Genomic DNA, 23,542 nt, shown 5'->3' with positions numbered 1-23,542 from the left:
GCTGAATCTGTAAATAAAGAGGGTAGTCAACGAGCATACGACGACAGGACCTTAGTCACTTTTGGCGATGTAGTAGTGACTGATTCAAAGAGACGAGTCAGCTTGTTCAACCGGCTAGGAAGGGAGCCATTCGTCGTTACCCGTTACCCGTCTCCGAGCCCATGGAGAGCCATCATTATTTACGGTGGACGAAGTTACGAATGTCTTCCGTGGCGCCAAGTCATCCAAGGCTTTGGGCTCCGACGGAATCTCTACACAGATGCTGAAGAATCTGAATCAACCTGGGGCCGAGTTCCATACAACTGTCCTCTACCTGTGTTTGATCACTCTTACATAACCCGATGTCTGGAAATGGCCAGAGTGATCGCGCCGCTAAAATTTATTGGGTTGCCTAAAAAGTAATTGCGGATTTTTCATATAGTCGGCGTTGACAAATTTTTTCACAGCTTGTGACTCTGCAATTGCATTCTTTCTTCTGTCAGTTATCAGCTGTTACTTTTAGCTTGCTTTAGAAAAAAAGTGTTTTTAAAAACGCATTTACTTTCTTTTAAAAAATCCGCAATTACTTTTTGGGCAACCTAGAATGAAAGGGGGAGTCGTACAGACCGATCTCCCTCCTCTCACCAGTAGCCAAGACGCTTGAGGCACTACTCCTGCCGAGCCTCGATGGAGAATTTCCATTTGCCGAGCATCAGCACGGATTTCGAAGATTGCATAGCACAACAACTTTGTGCATGCCATCAGCGCACACACTAGCCGTGGCTTCAATCAGCCCAGGCCGTGTGATAGGACGGTCCTTGTGGTACTGCGCCTATCAAAAGCATTCGACACGGTCAGCCATGCCAAATTGTTTAAGGACATCGCCAATACCTCCCTCCAGCCAGGGCTAAAACGCTGGGTCGCGAAAAACACTGTGCTCGCCAGTCATTTGTGGAATTTAGGGATAAGCAGTCGAAGCACCGTAGAGTGAAACGGGGAGTTCCCCAAGACGGGGTGATAAGTCCGGCACTGTTCAACCTCTATCTATCCCCCATTCCACACCCTCCAGAAAGCATAGAAATCGTATAATATGCGGACGATTGTAAGATCATGGCATCAGGCCCCCACTCACTGTTGACATCTGCGATAGGTTGAATGTCTACCTCAACGAACTTGCCTCATATTTCGCTGCAAGAGATTTGAAGATATTTGCTACCTAATATTCAGCCTTATTGTCCACTACATACACGCATGAGTTGGGTAGGGAGCTGAATGTGATGGTTGAGGGAGTGACAATTCCGACCACCAAGTGTCCCAAAATACTTGGTGTCACATCTCACAGCTCTTACACATTCTTCCCACATGCCACAGCAATTTGCGATAAAGTCAAAAGTTGAAACAAGGTCCTCAAGTCACTCGCTGGCAGCACATGGGCTGCTGACAAAGAAACCTTGTGGACCACGTACAAAGCAATTGGCCGGTCAGTGGTAAGGTATGCAGCGCCAGTGTAGATCTGTAAGAATGCCTCCCTTCGAATGGCTACGGGCTGTCTCCTCAGTTCTCATGTAGCCCACCTCCATCAGGAGACAATGATCCTACCCGTGAGAAGACATAACCGCAATCTGTCTAAGCCATACCTTTTGGGCAAATCATCATCTTGTGGATAGATATCCACCGCCCAGAAGCCTTAGGCTAGATCTACTTGATCTAGAGCATGAAGTTCAGCGCTACAAGAGAGAACCCCTAGATCAAGTCAGAAATTTTGTACTGCTTACAAAATCTTTAAGTGTCCCCGCCTAAGTGGCGGTGTTTTTTAGCCGCGATTGCCGGGGCAATAACATAGAAAATGCTCCAACGTCTAATCATCATCCCCATGGCAGCCGGTTGTACTTCCGATGAACTCTTTCATCAGCAAAAGCTGCCCCACTGGTACAACAACATCATCATGTCCGAATACCAGCACTTGCCGCACCGAAAGCTATACTGACCTCCTTCTTACTGCCTTTCAGTAATAGCCTCGTATTTTCACTATCCGGATCCCCTTAAAGATTTTCGCTGCCCTACAGAACGTTTCGCTGCTCCACAGTGTTTTTGTCCCCCAGTCCTTAACTTGGGCGCCTACAGAGGCTTCGGGTTAACCAAGTTCATTGATGACAGACCTCTGACCACCGTAGCGCAGAGGTTAGCATATCCGCCTATGACGCTGAACGCCTGGGTTCGAATCCTGGCGAGACCATCAGAAAAAATTTTCTACGGTGGTTTTTATCCTCCTAATGCTGGCAACATTTGTGAGGTATTATGCCATGTATTATCACCCATTTTGCAAAAGTAGGCTCGTAGTCCTATGTGTTGCGTTATGATACCGAAATCCTACACTGACCTCCTTCTTACTGCCTTTCAGTAATAACCTCGTATTTTCACTATCCGGATCCCCTTAAAGATTTTCGCTGCCCTACCGAACGTTTCGCTGCTCCACAGTGTGTTCGTCCCCCAGTCCTTAACTTGGGCCCCCACAGAGGCTTCAGGTTAACCAACTTTATTGATGACAGACCTCTGACCACCGTAGCGCAGAGGTTAGCATGTTCGCCTATGACGCTGAACGCCTGGGTTCTAATCCTGGCGAGACCATTAGAAAAAATTTTCAACGGTGGGTTTCTCCTCCTAATGCTGGCAACATTTGTGAAGTACTATGCCATGTAAAACTTCTCTCCAAAGAGGTGTCGCACTGCGGTAGGCCGTTCGGACTCGGCTATAAAACAGGAGGCCCCTTATCATTGACCACGAATCGGACTGCACTCATTGATATGTGAGAAGTTTGCCCTTGTTCCTTAGTGGAATGTTCATGGGCGAAATTTGCATTTGACCTCTGACATTCTCTGCCAAATGGAATTAAAAAAAATTTTCGAAATTTTATTTCCATGGAATTTATGGTCGAATTTTGTCCAGTCGCTACCCACTCTTAGGTTGCTTATGTTTGCCAACACTCCTTGACCACTCATTACGGACAGACGCAATGATCACTCAAGTCTAACTCTTGTTTGGCTAAGCAACACTGTTTTTTTTTTTTTGGTTCTTTTTTCAACGCACTTTTCCTCCCAAGATATTTCTGATATTTGCCACTGGGGTGGCTGCTTTGTTTTGTTTTTGGGCTGTTAACTTGTGTTTGCTTGTCGGAAAGCCGTTTTATTTTTATCTCTCTTCTACTTGAGGCATCCACACTGGGCGCACACACACTAACCCTCAACACTTTGTCAAGATGCACGAGTGATATGTAAATTTTTGCGCATGCGGAAATATAAATGTTGGCAATGTTGGCCACAAAAGATTGCAACAGACGCAGACGCAAGGCAATTGCCGTAAACCTCTTGGCCAGCTCTTGAAATAAGCTGCAGGTGATGTTTGTTTTGACGCTGTCTGTTGTTGCCTGCTGCTGTTGCACTATTTGCGTTGCTTGTGTTCTTGTGTATCGCCGTGGTAGTACCGTGGTAGTAAAGAAGAATGGCTGCATAACATACTCCGCAGCATTAGAAGTTAAAACAAGGCTGCCCATGCAAGTTCACACAACAAAGACGACATCCAACAAAAGCAAAACTGCACAAGGTGTTAAAACATTCAGAACAATAAAAACTTCCTTGACACTCCCAAAGCTGTAGCCACGGAATAACAATACCAATAATCATAATAAACGACATGTGTTACATGTAGGGTTTAAGTAGAAAAACTATTACAAGACAAAAGTTTTATGCAACATTGTTGCAACCTCACACTTAACGTATGGCAATAAATGTGCCTAACTACTCAAGAGGAGGATTTGGCAAAAATCGAGCATGTTTTTTAGGCACTTCATAGGCAAGAGGAAGCCACCGTAGTGCAAAAGATGTCATGTCCGTCTATGGTCCATTTTCAATCGCCAACGACATAGATCGGTTCGAAATTTCTAAGCATGTACGAAGAAATAGTCCACACTGGCGGTATGCATTGACATCGAGGGGGCTTTTAACAATGTGCGGACCGACACATTGATCCAATCCTTAGACCAATACCGGGTAGATCCGGTCCTTAGAGACTGGATAAACCATATGCAATGGAACAGCTGGATAAATTGTGTGTCCTATGGCATAAATATAAGGGAGAAAGTGGCTCAGGGCACGTCACAGGGGGCAATTTATCGCCACTCCTATGGGTGACCACCATAAATGACCTATTTCGGATGCTGACTGAGGAGGGATTTGAATACTACTAAGAGGTTAGGATCCGAACGAGCTATGCAGAAGGGCCGAAAGGGTCTTGCATATGGCATATGACTGGGCTAGACCCCAAGGTCTCAATGTTAACCCAGAGAAGTCTGAAATATGCCTGTTCACGAGGAAGACGAAGGTGGGCTAATTTAACGCACCACGTTTCCTCAATAAGACGATTTCGATATCGGACAAGGTCAAATACTTAGGTGTGATCTTGGGCAGAAGACTAAATTGGAAGTGTCACATTCAGGAGAGTACTGAGAAGGCTCACAAATGTTGGGCGCTATGTAGACGAACCTCGAAATAGGGCCTTAATCCGAGGATAGTCCACTGGCTCTACAGGAGCGTAATTAGACCAATACTTACTTACGCCTCAGTAGTTTGGTGGACTGCTATGAGGAAAAAGTGTAACATAAGGAACATATTGTACAACAGGTTCAGAGCATGATGTCTTGGCATAGGCGTAGCGATGAGAGCGCCCACGCCCACGTACACTAGGGCACTGGAGACTATTCTAGATATTCGACCCATTGACATACAGATTAAGTGTGAGGCAGCCACTGCATGGGAGCATCTCATGCCATCGCTCATACGCCTCAGTAGTTTGGTGGACTGCTATGGAGAAAAAGTGCAACGCCAGGATCATACAAAAGGTTCAGAAAACATGTTGTCTTGATATAGGCGAAGCGTTAGGGACCACTCCCACTAGTGCACTGGAGACTATTCTAGATATCCGACCCATTGACATACAGATTAATTGTGAGGCAGCCACTGCGGCTATGAGACTTAAGGCGATGGCAGAATGGATTGAGGAAGGGAGCAGCTTATACCATCGCGATATAATCGAGGAGACGATAGGAAACCTGGAAGGAAGGGAAGAGGTTTCCGATCGGATTCCTGAGATGAACCATGAAGTCGTCGAGTGCGCGGCACTGCTGCCAGCGGCTCAGTCTTGGATTGACGGAACCCTAGTATTGCCATCTGGAAGATCATGTTACACGGATGGATCAAAGCTGGAGGACAGAGTGGGCCTGGGGGTTTACATTGAGAACCCAGGGACTGAGATCTGTTTTAGACTGCCTGACCATAATACGGTCATGCAGGCGGAGATGCGGGCTATCACGTAATGCATGAAGTGGTGTGGTGCTAACGCGAGAACATCAAGTGTTAACATCTTTACCGACAGTAAAATTACCATAAGGGCAATAAAAACCAGGAGGGCAAGTTCACGAACAGTCTTGCAGTGTAAGAAGGAGATTAACGCCTTCTCTGAGGATGGCAAAAATCCGCATTGTTTGGGTGCCGGGCCATAACGGAGTAGGGGGAAATGAAAGGGCAGACGATTTGGCGGTGAAGGCCAGAGAAATGCCGTCAATAAACTTGGTTAACCCGAAGCCTTTCGGGTCGACGCAGTCCTAGTTAAGGTAGTGGGCGACGAATGCGCATGCGACATTGTGGAACATCGAAACGGTCGGTAGGACGGCGAAAATCCTATCTGGAGATTCAGATCGTGAGAAGACGAGGCTATTATTGAAAGGAAGCATGAAGGAGGTGAGTATAGCTATTGGTATCATAACGGGACGCATAGGACTATGAGCTCACTTATGTAAAATCGGTGCGGCAAGTGATAGCATTTGTAGGAAGATGATGAGACGTTGTAGCACGCTTTCGCGTCTAACAGATAGCGGCACTTAGGTGGAGACACAGTACCAGAGATGAACCAACTTAGGGAAGTGGTATTGAAAACAATTAAGGATTTTATAAGTAGCAGGGAATTCCTAACTTAAAATTTTCTTTTTAGAGGTTACTTTCTAGTTTTTAGAGCGCACAGCAAGCCGATTACTAAATCCCTCCTCAGTCAGCCTCCGTAATAGGTCATTTTTTCAGTAGGTGGTCACCTATAGGAGTGGCAATAAAATGCCTCCCTGTGGCGTGCAGTGTGCCACTTTCTCCCTTATATTTATGCCATGGGACACACAATTTATCCACGCTTTGGCATCGAAGGATTCTTTTATTATATGCATAACCTCGTGCAGGGCAGTCTCCACCGACCTTCCCTTGACATAGGCATGCTGTTTATATTTGAGCAGTTCGCTGAATGTCCTACTCTTTATCATGGTATCCACAATGCGTTCCATGGTTTTGAGTAGAAAGGACGTAAGGCTTGTGGGTCTGTAGGCCTTTGGTGTCGCATAACTTGCCTTGCCAGGCTTGGGTATAAACACCACCTTTGCCTCCTGCCAGGCTTTCGGAGTACATGCAAGTCCTAGGCACGCTGTGAACATTTTGGCCAGATGAGGCGCCAGGTAGTCGGCCTCCTTTTGTAGTAACGCCGGAAATATTCCCTCAGGTACGGGTGACTTAAGGGGTTTGAAGCCCCTCAAGGCTTTCTTGGCCATAAATTCCGTCATGATAAGCCTTCCATCAACCTCCTTATTCCAAGATTTCGTTGTCTTGGTGAGTTCCGGTATATCTTGTGGAAAATAGGTTTTCATCAAAAGCCTCAACATGTACTCCGTTGTCTCTGCTCTAACTTCCATGTCGTCCAATAACGTTTTACTTGTTCATGAGGTGTTGAGATATACTTTTTATACCCACCACCATAGGATAGAGGGTATATTCATTTAGTCATTCCGTTTGCAACACATCGAAATATCAATTTCCGACCCTACAAAGTATATATATTTCGGATCGTCGTCGAATTCTAAGTCGATTTAACAATGTCCGCGTGTCTGTCCGTCCTTCTGTTGTAATCAGTATACAGCCTTCAAATATAGAGACATTGAGCTGAAATATGGCACAGATATGTATTTTTGCTGCACGAAGGTAATGTTCTTGAACTGGCCAAATCGGACCATATTTGGATATATCTGCCAAATAGACCGATCTGCCGGTAAAGGGTCGGAAGCCCATAAAATCTTTATTTATTGTCCGATTTCGCTGAAATTTGAAACAGGGAGTATTTTTAGGCTTTCTACCATCTGACCCAAATATGGATTAGATCGGACTATATTTATATATAGCTGCCATATAGACCGATCTGTCGATAAGGGGTCTGAAGCCCATTAAATCTTTATTTATTATCTGATTTCGCTGAAATTTGTAACAATGAGTTATTTTCAACCTCCCGATATCCGACCCAAATATGGTTCAGATCGGACTATATTTAGATATAGCTGGCATATAGACCGATTTTCTGATAAAGGGTCTGAAGCCCATAAAAGCTCTATTTATTACCCGATTTCGTTGAAATTTGAAACAGTATGTAGTTTCATGTCTCCCAACATCCAACCCAACTATGTTTCAGATCGGACTATATTTGGATATATCTGCCATATAGACCGATCTGCCAATAATGGGTCTTAAGCCCATAAATGCATTATTTATTGTCCGATTTCGCAGAAATTTGAAACAGGGAGTAGTTTTAGGCCTCCTAACATCTGACCCAAATATGGATTAGATCGGACTATATATAGATATGGCTGCCATATAGACCGATCTGTCGATAAGGGGTCTGGAGCCCATAAAAGCTTTATTTATTATCCGATTTCGCTGAAATTTGTAACAATGAGTAATTTTCAACCTCCCGACATCCGACCCAATTATGGTTCAGATCGGCCTATATTTGGATATATCTGCCATATAGACCGATCTGGCGATAAAGGGTCTGAAGCCCATAAAAGCTTTATTTATTGTCGGATTTCACTGAAATTTGAAACAGGGAGTATTTTTAGGCTTCCTACCATCTGATCCAATTGTGGTTTAGATCGGACTATATATAGATATTGCTGCCATATAGACCGATCTGCCGATAAAGGGTCTGGAGCCCATAAAAGCTTTATTTATTATTCGATTTCACTGAAATTTGTAACAATGAGTTATTTTCAAACTCCCGACATCCGACCCAATTATGGTTCAGATCGGACTATATTTGGATATATCTGCCATATAGACCGATCTGGCGATAAAGGGTCTGAAGCCCATAAAAGCTTTAATTATTTTCCGATTTTGCTGAAATTTGAAACAGTGAGTTATTTTAAGCCTCCCGACATCTGACTTAATTATGGTTCAGATCGGGCTATATTTAGATATAGGCGCCATAAAGACCGATCTGGCTATAAAGGGTCTTAAGCCCATAAAAGCTTTATTTTTTTCCCCATTTTGCTGAAATATAGACCAAACTTCTAATTTTGGGTCTTAATCCCATAGATAGCGGATTTCTTGCCTGATTTCGCTGAAACTGTTAATTGTATATGAATTCTCGGGAATTGAATAAAATATGATCGAGACTATCCCCTATATAGATATAACTATGGATAGTGTTATCTATTTTATCCTTGGTGGTGGGTATCCAAAGTTCGACCCGTCCGAACTTAGCACGTGTTTACTTGTTTTACTTGTCTGCACAAAAGCTTCCAGGATAATCTTATTGTGTTCCTTTAGCTGTGTGTAATACACATTCCAATGAACTTCTGCTTTACGAACGTACGACGACCTCTGTTAAAAAGTCGGCGGACCTCTTTCCCAATGTAGCGAATATCGCCGTTCATCCAGGGGTTTTCTTGGGCGGATTGTACTTTCGCGCCATCAACCCGTGCGCTGAAAGGTTTCCAACAGTTTCGTTTCCCCCGCGATGGTCATCCTATTGCATTCCATAAGACGGGTAATGTATATCCGAATAAACTCAAGCCCTTTTAAGACGTACTCCTCTATAAAATGTGTGGACATCTTTCCCAATGTTGCCAATCTCCCCGGTCATTTAGTGTGTTTCTTGGGCTGATTTCGTTTTTCGAAGTGGACAACTGTCTTCCAAAGTCTTCACCATCATAACCGTAATCCAACTGACATGGCCGTCAATATCTTCTGTGCAATCAAAAGCATATTTCCCAAATCTTCAAAATTTAGAAAAGTTGATTTGTGCTGTATTTCCAAAGCCTTTCAGAGAGTGCAGCAGCATGTTTTTTTATTTCCAAAATGTTACCCAGTTTTTTTTTCTATAAAGTTTCTACGAAGACTAAAACTGCCGTTTAATAATTTTCACTATTTTCATCATTTAATTGGTCTGTACATATGTATGAACACTTCAATAGAAAGAAAAAGTGAAAACCAGCATACGCTTGGCTGGATATTGCCAATTGATTTCAGCTTACAGTTTTTGTCTTAACGAATTTGAGTTTAAAACCACACAAAGAAACAAGAAAGCAGCATAGTAGCATTTCTAATTATGATTTAGCCGCATTAATCGACTTGTTGGCAGAGAAAATGATACCGGAACGAGCCAAGAAATGCGTGCAGCAAACGCCACAATCACCATGATCATTTTTTCTTTTTTTTTTTTTTGATGCAATTGTAAGCGATCTTTGAAAATAAATCACAGATGGTTTGCTGGAAACGGTAGTTGAAGTTGCGTTTCATTAATGAAATCACCAGAAGATAGTAATTCTAATTTATAATGGCATTCCGAGAAAGTTGAAGCAAAGAAAAAAAAAAAAAATTCACGTTAGAATATTTACAAATCCGCTAAGCGATTATTTGAATTCATTCAGTGGCGAAATGGTTGTATGTGCTTGATATGAATGTGGCATATTTCCACGGAAGTTGTTTGGGAAATGAAATCATTTCACTTGTAGGCATTCTCTTTTTGTTAGCTTGGTTCTCTTGTCTTGAAAAACTATGCACATGAACAACATGGGGACTATGCTTGCTGAGCATTTATGTTTGCTATAGACTTTTAAGCAACAATGTTGCCTGTTAATGATGGGAATCTCATTATGCCCACCACCATGGAGGGAGGGTGTAAACTAATCTAGTCATTCCATTTGTAACACCTCGATATATTCATCTGGGTATATATATTCTTGATTTTGTTGACATTCCAATTCGATCTAGCCATGTCCGTCCATCTGTCTGCTGGTCTGTTAAAATCACGATAGAGAATAAAGATATCCGCTGGAATCGGATATCTGATTGACATGGATCAACTCAAAATCGGTGTATAAACTGGCATTGCTTCCATATAAACCCATCTCCCAATTTAACACCTTGAAGCCCTGGAAGCCGCAGTTGTTATGTGGTTTGGTTGAAAATTTGCACGAAGTGTTTCGCTATGACTTGCAACTATTGTATCAAGTTCGATCCAAATCGGTGTAAAACTTTATATATTGGGTTGCCTAAAAAGTAATTGCTGATTTTTCATATAGTCGGCTTTGACAAATTTTAAGCAAATTTTAAACATTAATCGAATTGGATCGTCATGTAACTGAGCGTGAGATAGGAGAGAAGTTAAATATACCAAAATCAACCGTTTATTATCACATAAAAATTCTTGGACTGGTGAAAAAGCTTGATATTTGGGTACCACATGTATTGAAAGAAATTCATTTAACAAACCGAATCAACGCTTGTGATATGCACCTTAAACGCAATGAATTCGATCCGTTTTTAAAACGAATCATAACTGGAGATGAAAAATGGATTGTTTACAACAACGTTAGTCGAAAACGATGGTCGATGGTCCAAGCATGGTGAACCAGCTCAAACCACTTCAAAGGCTGATATCCACCAAAAGAAGGTTATGCTGTCTGTTTGGTGGGATTGGAAGGGTGTGGTATATTTTGAGCTGCTTCCAAGGAACCAAACGATTAATTCGGATGTTTACTGTCAACAATTGGACAAATTGAATACAGCCATCAAGGAGAAGCGACCAGAATTGGCCAATCGTAAAGGTGTCATATTCCACCAGGACAACGCTAGACCGCACACATCTTTGATCACATGCCAAAAACTGAGTGATCTTGGCTGGGAACTTTTGATGCATCCACCATATAGCCCTGACCTTGCACCATCAGACTACCATTTATTTCGATCTTTGCAGAACTCCTTAAATGGTAAAACTTTCGGCAATGATGAGGCTATAAAATCGCACTTGGTTCAGTTTTTTGCAGATAAAGGCCAGAAGTTCTATGAGCGTGGAATACTAAATTTGCCAGGAAGATGGCAAAAGGTTATCGAACAAAATGGCAATTATATATTTGATTAAAGTTCATTCTAAGTATTATTAAAAATGCATTTACTTTTTTTTAAAAAATCCGCAATTACTTTTTAGGTAACCCAATAGGTCCCACCTAAACCGATCTCCAATAAACGTGCCAAGTTTGAGCCAAATCGGTCTATACCCTGGTATTGCTTCCACAAAAATCGATCTGCAGATAAGTCTTCTGCCGCCCTCGAAGCTTAAATTTGTTGCTGATTTGCCAGATATTTGCTATCGTAAGTAAGCGAATGCCCTTCACATAACAATTGTGGCCTCATTTGAGTACATTTTCAACAGAAACCATGGTGGGCCAAGATATGGCCCAATCACACTAAGCAATTTTTTTTTGTTTCATATTTGGTGTTGTGTCCACACCTAAGTACCGATGTCAGGTAACCGCGAAAGCCGGGCAATGACATGGGAAATGCTCCAAATTCGCATCTTTCCCACATGTCCTATACATTTTATCACTTGCCGCACCGATTTTGCATAAGTGAGCCTATGTAGTCCTATGTGTCCTGTTATCATACCGAAAGTTTTACTGAGCTCCTGCTTATCTCCTTTCAGTAATAGCCTCGTCTTTTCACAATCCGGATCTCCCAATAGGATGTTCGTCATCCCTTCCACTGTTTTGCTGTTTCACAGAGTTACATGTGCGTTCGTAGCCAAAGCCCTTAACTCAAATTGCGTCGACCCGAAAGGCTTCAAATTAACCAAGTAAATTGACAGTAGTCCTCTGGCTTTCACCGCCATATCATCTGCCCTTTCACTCCCCCTTACTCCGCTATGACCCGTCACCCAAGCGATACGGATTGTGCCATCCTCAGAAAAGTCGTTAATCTCCTTTTTACACTGCAAGACTGTTCTTGACCTTACCCTCCTGGTTGTTAGTGCCCTTGTGGCCGGTATACTGTCCGTTAAGATATTCATAGTCGACGTCCTCGGGTTACAACCATATCACCTCATGCATTCGGTGATCAACCGGATCTCCGCCTGCAGGACCGTATTATGATCAGGCAATCTAAAACAGATCTCAGTCCCTGGGTTCTGAATGCAGACCTCCAGACACACTCTGTCCTCTAGCTTTGATCCATCCGTGTAACATGATCTTCCAGATGGCAATACCAGGGTTCCGTCAATCCAAGACGGAGCCGCTGGCAGCAGTGCTTCGCACTCGACCTCAAGTGTCGTGTACGGTAACCGATAGGAATCCTCTACCAAGCCTTGCAGGTTTCCTATCGTTGCTTGGATTATACCGCGATGGTATAACCAGCTCCTATCCCCTATCCATTGTCTTGTCGCCTCAGGTCTCATAGCTTCAGTATTTGCCTGATCCATCCATGTAACATGATCTTCCAGATGGCAATACCAGGTTTCCGTCAATCCAAGACTGTGCCGCTGGCAGTATTGCTTCGCACTCGACCTCAAGTGTCGTGTACGGTATCCGATTGGAAAACTCTACCATGCCTTCCAGGTTTCCTATCGTTGCTTCGATTATACCGCGATGATATAACCAGCTCCTATCCCCTATCCATTGTCTTGTCGCCTTCTCAAAGCTGTAATAGCTGCCTCACACTTAATCTGTATGTGTATGGGTCGGATATCTAGAATAGTCTTCAGTGGCCTAGTGGGCGTGACCCTCATAGCTCTGCTTATGTTCTCGGAACCTCTTTTATTTTCCTTTAAAATAACAAATTTTCACATGGACATTCCATTAAGGAACAGTTGTTAACTTCTCACATATCAATGAGTGCTCTCCGATTCAAGTTTTCAGCTCAGTGATAAGGCGCCTCCTTTTAATAGCCGTGTCCGAACGGCGTGCCGTAGTGCGACACCTCTTCGTGGAGAAGATTTTATATGGTCGCCATACAAAGAGTAACGGCACTCACAAATGTCGCCAGCATTAGGAGGAATAACCAGCTCTAAAATTTTTTCGCCAGGATTCGACCCAGAAGTTCAGTGTCATGGGTGGACTTGCTAACCTCTGCTCTACGAATAACCAGCTCCAAAATTTTTTTCTGATGTTCTCGCCAGGATTCGACCCAGAAGTTCCTTGTCATGGGCGGACATGCGAACCTCTGCTCTACGGTAGCCTTATCTTATATATAACAAGTAAGAGCGTGCTAAGTTCTCCGGGCCGAATCTTACATACCCTCCACCATGGTCGCATCTGTCGAGTTTTTTGCGCTGTATCTGTTCTTAGGCAAATAAAGTATAATGAATAAGGACGGAGGAGCAGCTACATCAAGTTATAGTCCGATTCGGGGCTCAAGAAGCGAAATCGGGAGATCGATTTATATGGGAGCTGCATCAAGCTATAGATCGATTCTGATCATATTGCACACGTATATTGAAGGCCATGGGAGGAGCCGTTGTACAAAATTTGTACCAAATCGGATGAGAATTGCGCCCTCTAGAGGCTCAAGAAGTCAAGACCCAAGATCGGTTTATATGACAGCTATATCAGGTTATGTACCGATTAGGACCATACTTTGCATAGTTGTTGAAAGTGATATCAAAATACTACATGCAAAATTTAGTCACATTGGACGAGAATTGCGCCCTCTAGAGGCTCAAGAAGTCAAGACCCAAGATCGGTATATATGACAGCTATATCAGGTTATGGACCGATTTGAATCATACTTGTCAAAGTTGTTGGATATCATAGCAAAACGCGTCGTGCGAAATTTCATCCCAATCGGATAAGAATTGCGCACTCTAGAGGCTCAAGAAGTCAAGACCCAAGATCGGTTTATATGGCAGCTATATCAAAACATGGACCGATATGGCCCATTTACAATACCAACCGACCTACACTAATAAGAAGTATTTGTGCAAATTTTCAAGCGGCTAGCTTTATTCCTTCGGAAGTTAGCGTGCTTTCGACAGACAGACGGACGGACGGACGGACAGACGGAAGGACAGACGGACGGGCATGGCTAGATCGACATAAAATGTCGCGACGATCAAGAATATATACTTTATGGGGTCTCAGACGAATATTTCGAGTAGTTACAAACAGAATGACGAAATTAGTATACCCCCCATCCTATGAAAATCAATTTGTGTTTGTTTGTTTGTATGTTTGTGTGTTCCTTAAGCGAAATTTTGTGTGCTCTCATATAGCACCCTAAAAATAAAAATTTGGTATCCAAATTTCGGATGGGGTACCTAGGGGGGCGGCCCCACCCTAAAACCTACCAAACATATATTTAGACCAATCACGACAATATGGGACTCAAATGAAAGTTATTTAGGACAAGAAAACGTATCTGATATCCAATTGTCGGACCAAGTGCTAGGGGAACCACCCCAAGCACCATAACACCCCCAAATCGGACATATTTACCGACCATGGCAATATGGGACTCAAGTGAAAAGTATTTGCGAGTAGAATACGAAACTGATATCCAAATGTGGGACCACATTTCTGGAGGTCCACCCCTTTCCCAAACCACTCCCCAAACAGGACTTATTTACTGACCATGGGAATATGGGGCTTAAATAAAAGGTATTTGAGTGTATAATTCGAATCTGATATCCAAATATGGGACCAAGTGTTTGGGGGGCCACCTCTCCCCAAAAACATCCCACAAAGGGGACAAATTTACGACCATAGCTATATGGGGCTCAAATGAAAGGTCTTTGGGAGTAAAGCACGAACCTGATATCAATATATGGGAAAAGTATCTATGGGGCCGGAGGCCACCGTAGCGCAGAGGCTAGCATGTCCGCCTATGACGCCGAACGCCTGGGTTCGAATCCTGGCGAGACCATCAGAAAAAATTTTCAGCGGTGATTTTCCCCTCCTAATGCTGGCAACATTTGTGAGGTACTATGCCATGTAAAACTTCTCTCCAAAGAGTTGTCGCACTGCGGCACGCCTTTCGGACTCGGCTATAAAAAGGAGGTCCCTTATCATTGAGCTTAAAAACTTGAATCGGACTGCACTCATTGATATGTGAGAAGTTTGCCCCTGTTCCTTAGTGGAATGTTCATGGGCAAAATTTGCATTTTGCATCTATGGGGCCACCCCACCCCCACAACACCACCCAAATAGTAAGTATTTGCTGACTTTTGCAATATGAGGCTCAAATAAGAGGGTTTTTAGAGGGGAACGCGTATCCGATATATATTTCCACTGCCAACTCGCTGAGTGGGCGCCTATCCCCCAAAACACCCCCCAAGCCGGTCATGTTTGCTGTCTATGGAAATATGGGGCTCAAATTAAAGGTATTTGGGAGTAGACCACGTATTTGATATCAACATTAGGGTCCCACTGTCTAGGGGACGTCCGTAACGACCCCCAAATAGGACATATTTGCTCACCGAGACAACTTTATAGTTTTTAGGGCCAATACCCCAAACCGGACATATTTGCTGACTTTTGCTATAAGAAGTTTAAATGAGATTTTAAAACGAATTTGGTATCCAATTTTGAGGCCAATGGCCATATGGGGTTCAAATAAATGATATATAGATATCTGAGAATAGAGCACGTTGCTGATATATTTTCCGCGCCTAGTGTTTGGGCGACCACATCAATCCCCAAATCACCCCTAAATCGGCCATATCTACCGACCATGTCAATGAGGAGCTGAAATGAAAGGTATTGGGGGGTAGAGCAAGAATTGATGCTCTCTTTCGGGACCAATTTTCTGGGGATCAACCCCATTCCCAAAATACCCCACTAGCAGCAATTTTTTAGTGACCATCGCAAAATGGGGCTCAAATAAAGGTATTTGGGAGTAGAATACGAATTTGATATCCAAAATTAGGGCATCGCCCTTTCCCCAAATCACCCCCCAAAGGTTAAAAATTTTTCGACCATGCCAATATGTGGTATTTGAGATTAGAAAACGAATTTGATAACCAATGTTGGGGCCATGTGTTTGGGGGACGCCTCATCGTGTAAACTCCCCTAAACCAATGGCAACGTGATCAAGCAGATTTCAGTTTTCTCAGAGTTAACATTAGGGCCCTTGGACCTAGCCCATACATACGTTAGCAGCTAGAAGTTTTAGGGCCTTCTGAATAGCTGATTAGAATCCCTTCCTCTTAGAAGTAATATGGCATCGTCTGGCATAGCAGACTGGTTCGACTACCCACTCATTCAGCATCCGAAATAGGTAATTTATGGTGGTCACCCATAAAAGTGGCGATAAAATGCCCCCTGTGGCGTGCCTTGTGCCACTTTCTCCCTTATATTTATGCCATGGGACACACAATTTATCCACCTGTTCCAGTCTCTTAGGGTTTGGATCAGTGTGTCAATCCGTACATTGCTAAAAGCCTTCTCGATGTCAATGTGTGCCGCCATATACGTCTTGGCATCGAAGGATTCTTCCATTTTATGCAAAACTTCGAGCAGCGCAGTCTTCACCAACCTTCCCTTGGCCTAGGCATGCTGTTTGTATTTAAGCAGTTCTCTGGATGCCCTGGTCTTTCCCATGGTTTTGAACAGAAAGGACGCAGGGGGCTTATAAGCCTGTGTGTGCCATTGGTATCGCATAACTTGCTTTGCCGCCCTTGGTGCCTGCCAGACTTTCGGATTACCTGCATATTTCAAAAACGCTCTGAAAATACCGACCACATGAGGCGCCAGATAGTCGGTTTCCTTCATAAGTAACGTCGAAAATATTCCTTCAGCTACGGGTGAATTAAATGGTTTAAAGCTCCTCATGGCTTTCTTGACCATAAAATCCGTTATGATGTGCCTTCAATCAATCTGATTATTCTAAGATTCCGATGTCTCCGTGAGTCCCGTCGCATCCTGTGGAAAAAGAAGTTTCATCAAAAACCTCCACATGTCCTTTGTAGTCTCTGCTCTCAGTCCTATAGCGTGAAGTAACATTTCAGCTTAGATACGGGTTTTTAAGAGAAACTTTTTATACTCTGTCCGTCCGTCTGTCCGCCCGTCTGTCCGTCCGTTTGTCCGTCCGTCTGTCCGTCCGTATGTCCCTCCGTCTTTCCGTCCGTCTATCCGTCCGCCTGTCCGTCCGTCCGTCTGTCCGTCCCTCTGTCCGTCCGTCTGTCCGTCCGTATGTCCCTCCGTCTGTCCGTCCGTCCGTCTGTCCGTCCGTCCGTCTATCCGTCCGTCTGTCTGTCGAAAGCACCCTAACTTTCGAAGGATTCATGCCAGGTGCATGAAATTTTGCACAAATACTTCTTGTTAGTGTAGGTTGGATGGGATGGTAAATGGGCCTAATCGGTCCATGTTTTGATATATCTGTCATATACACGGATCTTGGGTCTTGACTTCTTGAGCTTCTGGAGGGCGCATTTCTCATCCGAATTGGCTGAACTTGATGTTTTAGTATGACTTCCAATAATTGTGTTAAGTATAGTCCAAATCGGTTGATAACATAGTTGCCATATAAACCGATCTACCGATTTGGATTCTTGAGCCTCTGGGGGCGCAATATCGTTTTAGTATGACTTCCAACACCTCTTCCAAGTATGGTCTAAACCGATTTGCGTCTTGCCTTCTTGAGCCTCTAGAGGACTCAATTCTTATTTGATATGGCTTAAATTTTGCACGTGGAATTTTGGTATCACTTTCAACAACTGTGCTAAGTATGTCCATAACCTGATATGGCCGCCATATAAACTCATCTCCCGATTAAAGCTATTGAGCTTCTAGATGGCGCAATTCTTATCCAATTTGGTTGAAATTTTGCATATGTCATGTTGGAATGACTTCCAACAAATTTTCCAAAATCGAAATCGGTTGATAACCTGATATAGCTGATATCTATCTCCCAATTTCTTCTATTGGGTTGCCCAAAAAGTAATTGCGGATTTTTCATATAGTCGGCGTTGACAAATTTTTTCATAGCTTGTGACTCTGTAATTGCATTCTTTCTTCTGTCAGTTATTAGCTGTTACTTTTAGCTTGCTTTAGAAAAAAAGTATAAACAAGTAAAAAGGCGTTAAGTTCGGCCGGGCCGAACTTTGAATACCCACCACCTCGGGAATATATGTAAACCACCTTTCATCAAAATTCGGTGGAAATTTCATACCTTATGTCCCATATCAGTTATATCAAAATATGTTCCGATTTGGACCAAATCCTAAAAGTACACTAACTATATCTGAAAATAAACCGATCTGAACCATATACGAGACGGATGTCGAAAAGCCTAACATAAGTCACTGTGTCAAATTTCAGTGAAATCGGATTATAAATGCGCCTTTTTTGGGGCCAAGACCTTAAATCGCGATATCGGTCTATATGGCAGCTATATTCAAATCTCGACCAATCTGGGCCAAATTGAAGAAGGACTTCGAAGAGCCTAACCAAACTTACTGTCTCAAATTTCAGCGACATCGGACAATAAATGCGTCTTTTATGGCCCCAAAACCTAAAACGTAGATATCGGTCAATATGGCAGCTATATCCAAATCTGAACCGATCTGTGCGATATTGCAGAAGTATGTCAAGGGGTTTAACTTAACTCACTGTCCCAAATTTTGGCCACATCGGATAATAAATAAGCATTTTATGGGCCCAAAACCATAAATCAAGAAATCGGTCTATATGGCAGCTATATCCAAATCTGTACCGATCTAGGCCAAATTGAAGAAAGATGTCGAAAGGAATAACACAATTCACTGTCCCAAATTTCAGCAAGATCGGATAATAATTGTGGCTTTTATGGGACTTAGACCCTAAATCGGATGATCGGTCTATATGGCAGCTATATCCAAATCTGGACCGATCTGAGCCAAATTCACGGAGGATGTCGAAGGGCCTAACACAACTCACCGTACCAAATTTCAGCAAAATCGGATAATAAATGTGGCTTTTATGGGCCTAAGACCCTAAATTGGCATATCGGTCTATATGGCAGCTATATCCAAATCTGGACCGATCTGAGCCAAATTCACGGAGGATGTCGAAGGGCCTAACACAACTCACTGTCCCAAATTTCAGCGAAATCGGATAATAAATGTGGCTTTTATGGGACTTAGACCCTAAATCGGATGATCGGTCTATATGGCAGCTATATCCAAATCTGAACCGATCTGAGCCAAATTCACGGAGGATGTCGAAAGGCCTAACACAACTCACTGTCCCAAATTTCAGCAAAATCGGATAATAAATGTGGCTTTTATGGGCCTAAGACCCTAAATCGGCTGATCGGTCTATATGGGGGCTATATCAAGATATAGTCGGATATAGCCCATCTTCGAACTTAACCTGCTTATGGACAAAAAAAGAATCTGTGCAAAGTTTCAGCTCAATATCTCTATTTTTAAAGGCTGTAGCGTGATTTCAACAGACAGACGGACAGACGGACAGACGGACGGACATGTCTAGATCGTCTTAGATTTTTACGCTGATCAAGAATATATATACTTTATAGGGTCGGAAATGGATATTTCGATGTGTTGCAAACGGAATGACAAAATGAATATACCCCCATCCTTCGGTGGTGGGTATAAAAAAGTATATTTGATTAAAGTTCATTCTAAGTTTTATTAAAAAATTATTTACTTTCTTTTAAAAAATCCGCAATTACTTTTTGGGCAACCCAATACTTTATGCAAAACCTGGAGGGCCTCTGGAGGTCACAATTATTACTCGATTTGCCTGAAGGATGCCACCGTAGCGCAGAGGTTAGCATGTCCGCCTATGACACAGAAAGCATGGGTTCGAATCCTGGCGAAACCATCAAAAAAAAAATTGTGAGCGGTCGTTTTCCCCTCCGTACTGAGGCACGCCGTTCGGACTCGGCTATAAAAAGGAGGCCCCTTATCATTGAGCTTAAAATTGAATCGGACTGCTTTCATTGATATGTGAGACGTTTGCCCCTGTTCCTTAATGGAATATTCATAGGCAAAAATTTGCATTTTGCCTAGATGACGTCTAACAGCCATTACAAGTACGGCCATTCAAAGGAATTGACAAATGCGATCCATGGTGGAGGGTATATAAGATTCGGCCCGGCCGAACTTAGCATGCTTTTACTTCTTCATCTTGTCGGCGTCATTAACGCTATTGACCTGTTCGCAGAATAGCTTCCAGGAGATACGTTTTGCCGCTCTGATAATCGTGTTGTATTCCTTGAGCCGTGTGTAATACTCATCCCAATAAACTTTCACTGTTGTGCTCTGTGATAATGTCTGCGGTCCTCTTTCCCAATATTGCGAATCTTCCCGGTCATTCAGGGTTTTCTTATGATGATTTACTTTCTCGAGGAGGACAACTATCTTCGAAAGACGCCACTATTGCAGCCATAATCCTGTTGACAGCGTCGTCAATGTCTTCTATGCTTGAACTATTCAGAGTATATTGCCAATGTCTTCCTTTGAGTAGTCTTCTGAATTTTGTCCAGTTTGTTTTCATCTTACTAAGGAAGTTTATCGGATTCTGTGCTGGCCGCCCCGAAATTGTTTCTTTGGAATTCTGTAACCATCATAAAAAATGGGTCAATAATTTCCACTTTTTTTGTTTAATATCCCACTGTGCGACCTTGAAAACAAGAATGTGTCTGAAGCTATTAGCAATTTGATGGTGGGATGAAAAACATAACCGCTATTCGCTTTTTAATAAATACATAAAGACTTAAGAAACGAACTTCATCAAATGTGTGATCAAAAGACTTAAGACACAAACTTTATGCGAAATCATACAAAAGACTTAAGACACAAACTTTATGCGATATCATACAAAAGACTTAAGACACAAACTTGTTATTTTTTAAATTAAAAGTTTTTTTTCAAAAAACGTCTTAACCAATATCCTTGAAATGTTCAAGGATTGCATAGATTAGTCTGGAAGAATAGGATGCCACGTCTCCAGGTGGTCACTCAACCCCGATACCCTCCAAAATGGGCACGTAGTCCGATTGGGACAACTAGGGTCCCAAACGGTTTTTGGGATTCTATGACGAATCGGATATTAAAATTGTATGCCATGTCTGAAGGGACCGTCCAACCGCCAAAACGAATGCCCAAACGAAAAAGTAACCCTATCGAGGCTTTATGGAACTTGTTTGGGATCAGGAAGTACAGATGGCAGAAATGGATGAGCCGAAATACATAGAAGAGAGCTGCAAACGTTCACAAAGGTATCTGAAGAGAATGGAAGACCTAGAGTAATCCACATCAATTATTCGCGACTAGCGTTTAATGCACAAGCAAAAGTTTGAGATCAGGAAGTACAGATCCATGACTCATAATCTTTTGTATACCGAAACAGTCCTCTTTTATGTATTTCGGCTCATCCAGTTCTGCCTTTGCATCGTTTATCCGATTGCAAGTCGTTTGAGATTCCAATTACGATTGGGTGCTAGAATTCTATTTGGATATCATCTTCATCTCATTTTCAAAGGGGAAATTGCCAGATTCCAATTACGATTGGGTGCTAGAATTCTATTTGGATATCATCTTCATCTCATTTTCAAAGGGGAAATTGCAAAAATATTCCCACTTTTCAAAATGTTTTGACCACTGGGGGAATTTTGGAAATATGGGAATTTTGGCAATTTAATGTTTTTAAATTTGTCATCGCACTTTTCTCGAGTTTGATTATTTGTAACTGTTCAAGGAGGCCACCGTAGCGTAGAATTTTGCATGTCCGCATGTCCTATGGCGCTGAACGCATGGGTTCGAATCCTGGCAAGACCATCAAAAAAATTGTTCAACGGTAGTTTTCCCCTCTTAATGCTGGCAACATTTGTGAAGTACTAGGCCATGTAAAACTTCTCTCTAAAGAGGTGTTGCATTGCGGCACGCCGTTCCGACTCAGCTATAAAAAGGAAGGCCCTTTATCATTGAGCTTAAACTTTAATCGAACTGCACTCATTGATATGTGAGAAGTTTGGCCCCTGTTCCTTAGTGGAATGTTCATGGACAAAATTTGCATTTGCAACTGTTCAAGTTGTCATTGTTTTCCACAACAGTTTTCAACCAAAAATGTCAACAGTTGTTTATGACACTGCATTAAAATTCCAGAAATTCTAATGTTTCTCGAACCTTGTCCAAGCGAAAACAACTTGGCAAACTACTGGGTTGCCCAAAAAGTAATTGCGGGTTTTTAAAAGAAAGTAAATGCATTTTTAATAAAACTTAGAATGAACTTTAATCAAATATAATTTTTTTACACTGTTTTTCTAAAGCAAGCTAAAAGTAACAGCTGATAACTGACAGAAGAAAGAATGCAATTACAGAGTCATAAGCTGTGAAAAAATTTGTCAACGCCGACTATATGAAAAATCCGCAATTACTTTTTGGGCAACCCAATATAAATAATCTATACTAAATCATAATAATGGTAATGACCCGCCCATCATGGCCAACTCCAGAAAAGCTACGCAATGTTGCTGGCATTGCCCAAAACCGATCACACGATCATCACCACATCATGGCCAGGATCAGTAAATAGCTGTGGTGGTCATAGAGGAACACTGACCGGTTGGCAAATATTATGGAATGGGACAAATCAAATCAATAAACCATTTCTATCTTAAGAGAAAAACATGCCACTCAAACAGTTTTGCTACACCATTAAATGTTGCTTTTGGTAAAATGATGCCTCCAAATGCATTCATGATGTTTACCTTTTATTGACTGTCATGGAATTTCTATGTTTTGTGTTTTTTTTCTTTTTATATTGGCATTTTTTCCACTTTTAGCAGTAAACTTGAATCTTAGAATCAATGTTGCATTGTTGCTAATTCTAAGCCGAAGCACAATGGCATGGGGATATTTTTATTTTTGTTTCCTCTTTGTAAGAAATATTCTTTAGATGGGCATTTAAAGGGGAACAATAACCCATTGTAGTAATAAATTTTATTAACCCCATCTGAATCTACATCAAATAAAATCCATGATTTTCAGATTACACTTCTAAGACAACCATATGAACTATGGTGCTGAGATTTATCATGTCCGCCAATGAAGTCCAACATCTGGGCTCAAGTCCTAGCGTAAATAACAGAAAACCTTTTCAGCGGTGGTTAGTTATTTCCTGTGGGTATGCCTCTAGCAACATGTACGCTAAGACTGCAAAAATTTTATCCTCCCGAGCCCATCGCCCACATCCACAAACAATCCAAGGTTTCTCCTCCCCAGCTCGAGAACAATCGACATCCTCAATTCGGAGAACCTCGGCCACAGGGCTTTGGTAACCTTGCAGCCTAAATCGTCAGGCCACGCCAAGTCAAAACGTTCGTCATAGTAGAAATGCACCATCCCAACAGCCAACTGAAAGGAGTGTTCACCATAGGCGCCGCTCTCCCAAAATCCATCCGCGACCTAACGTGGCCATTTGGTCAGCCAC

Source organism: Stomoxys calcitrans, chromosome 4 (genome assembly GCF_963082655.1).
Source record: "Stomoxys calcitrans chromosome 4, idStoCalc2.1, whole genome shotgun sequence".
NCBI classification, from domain to species: Eukaryota; Metazoa; Arthropoda; class Insecta; order Diptera; family Muscidae; genus Stomoxys; species Stomoxys calcitrans.
The sequence above is the reverse complement of the archived record's forward strand: the minus strand, read 5'-3'. Positions refer to the sequence as shown.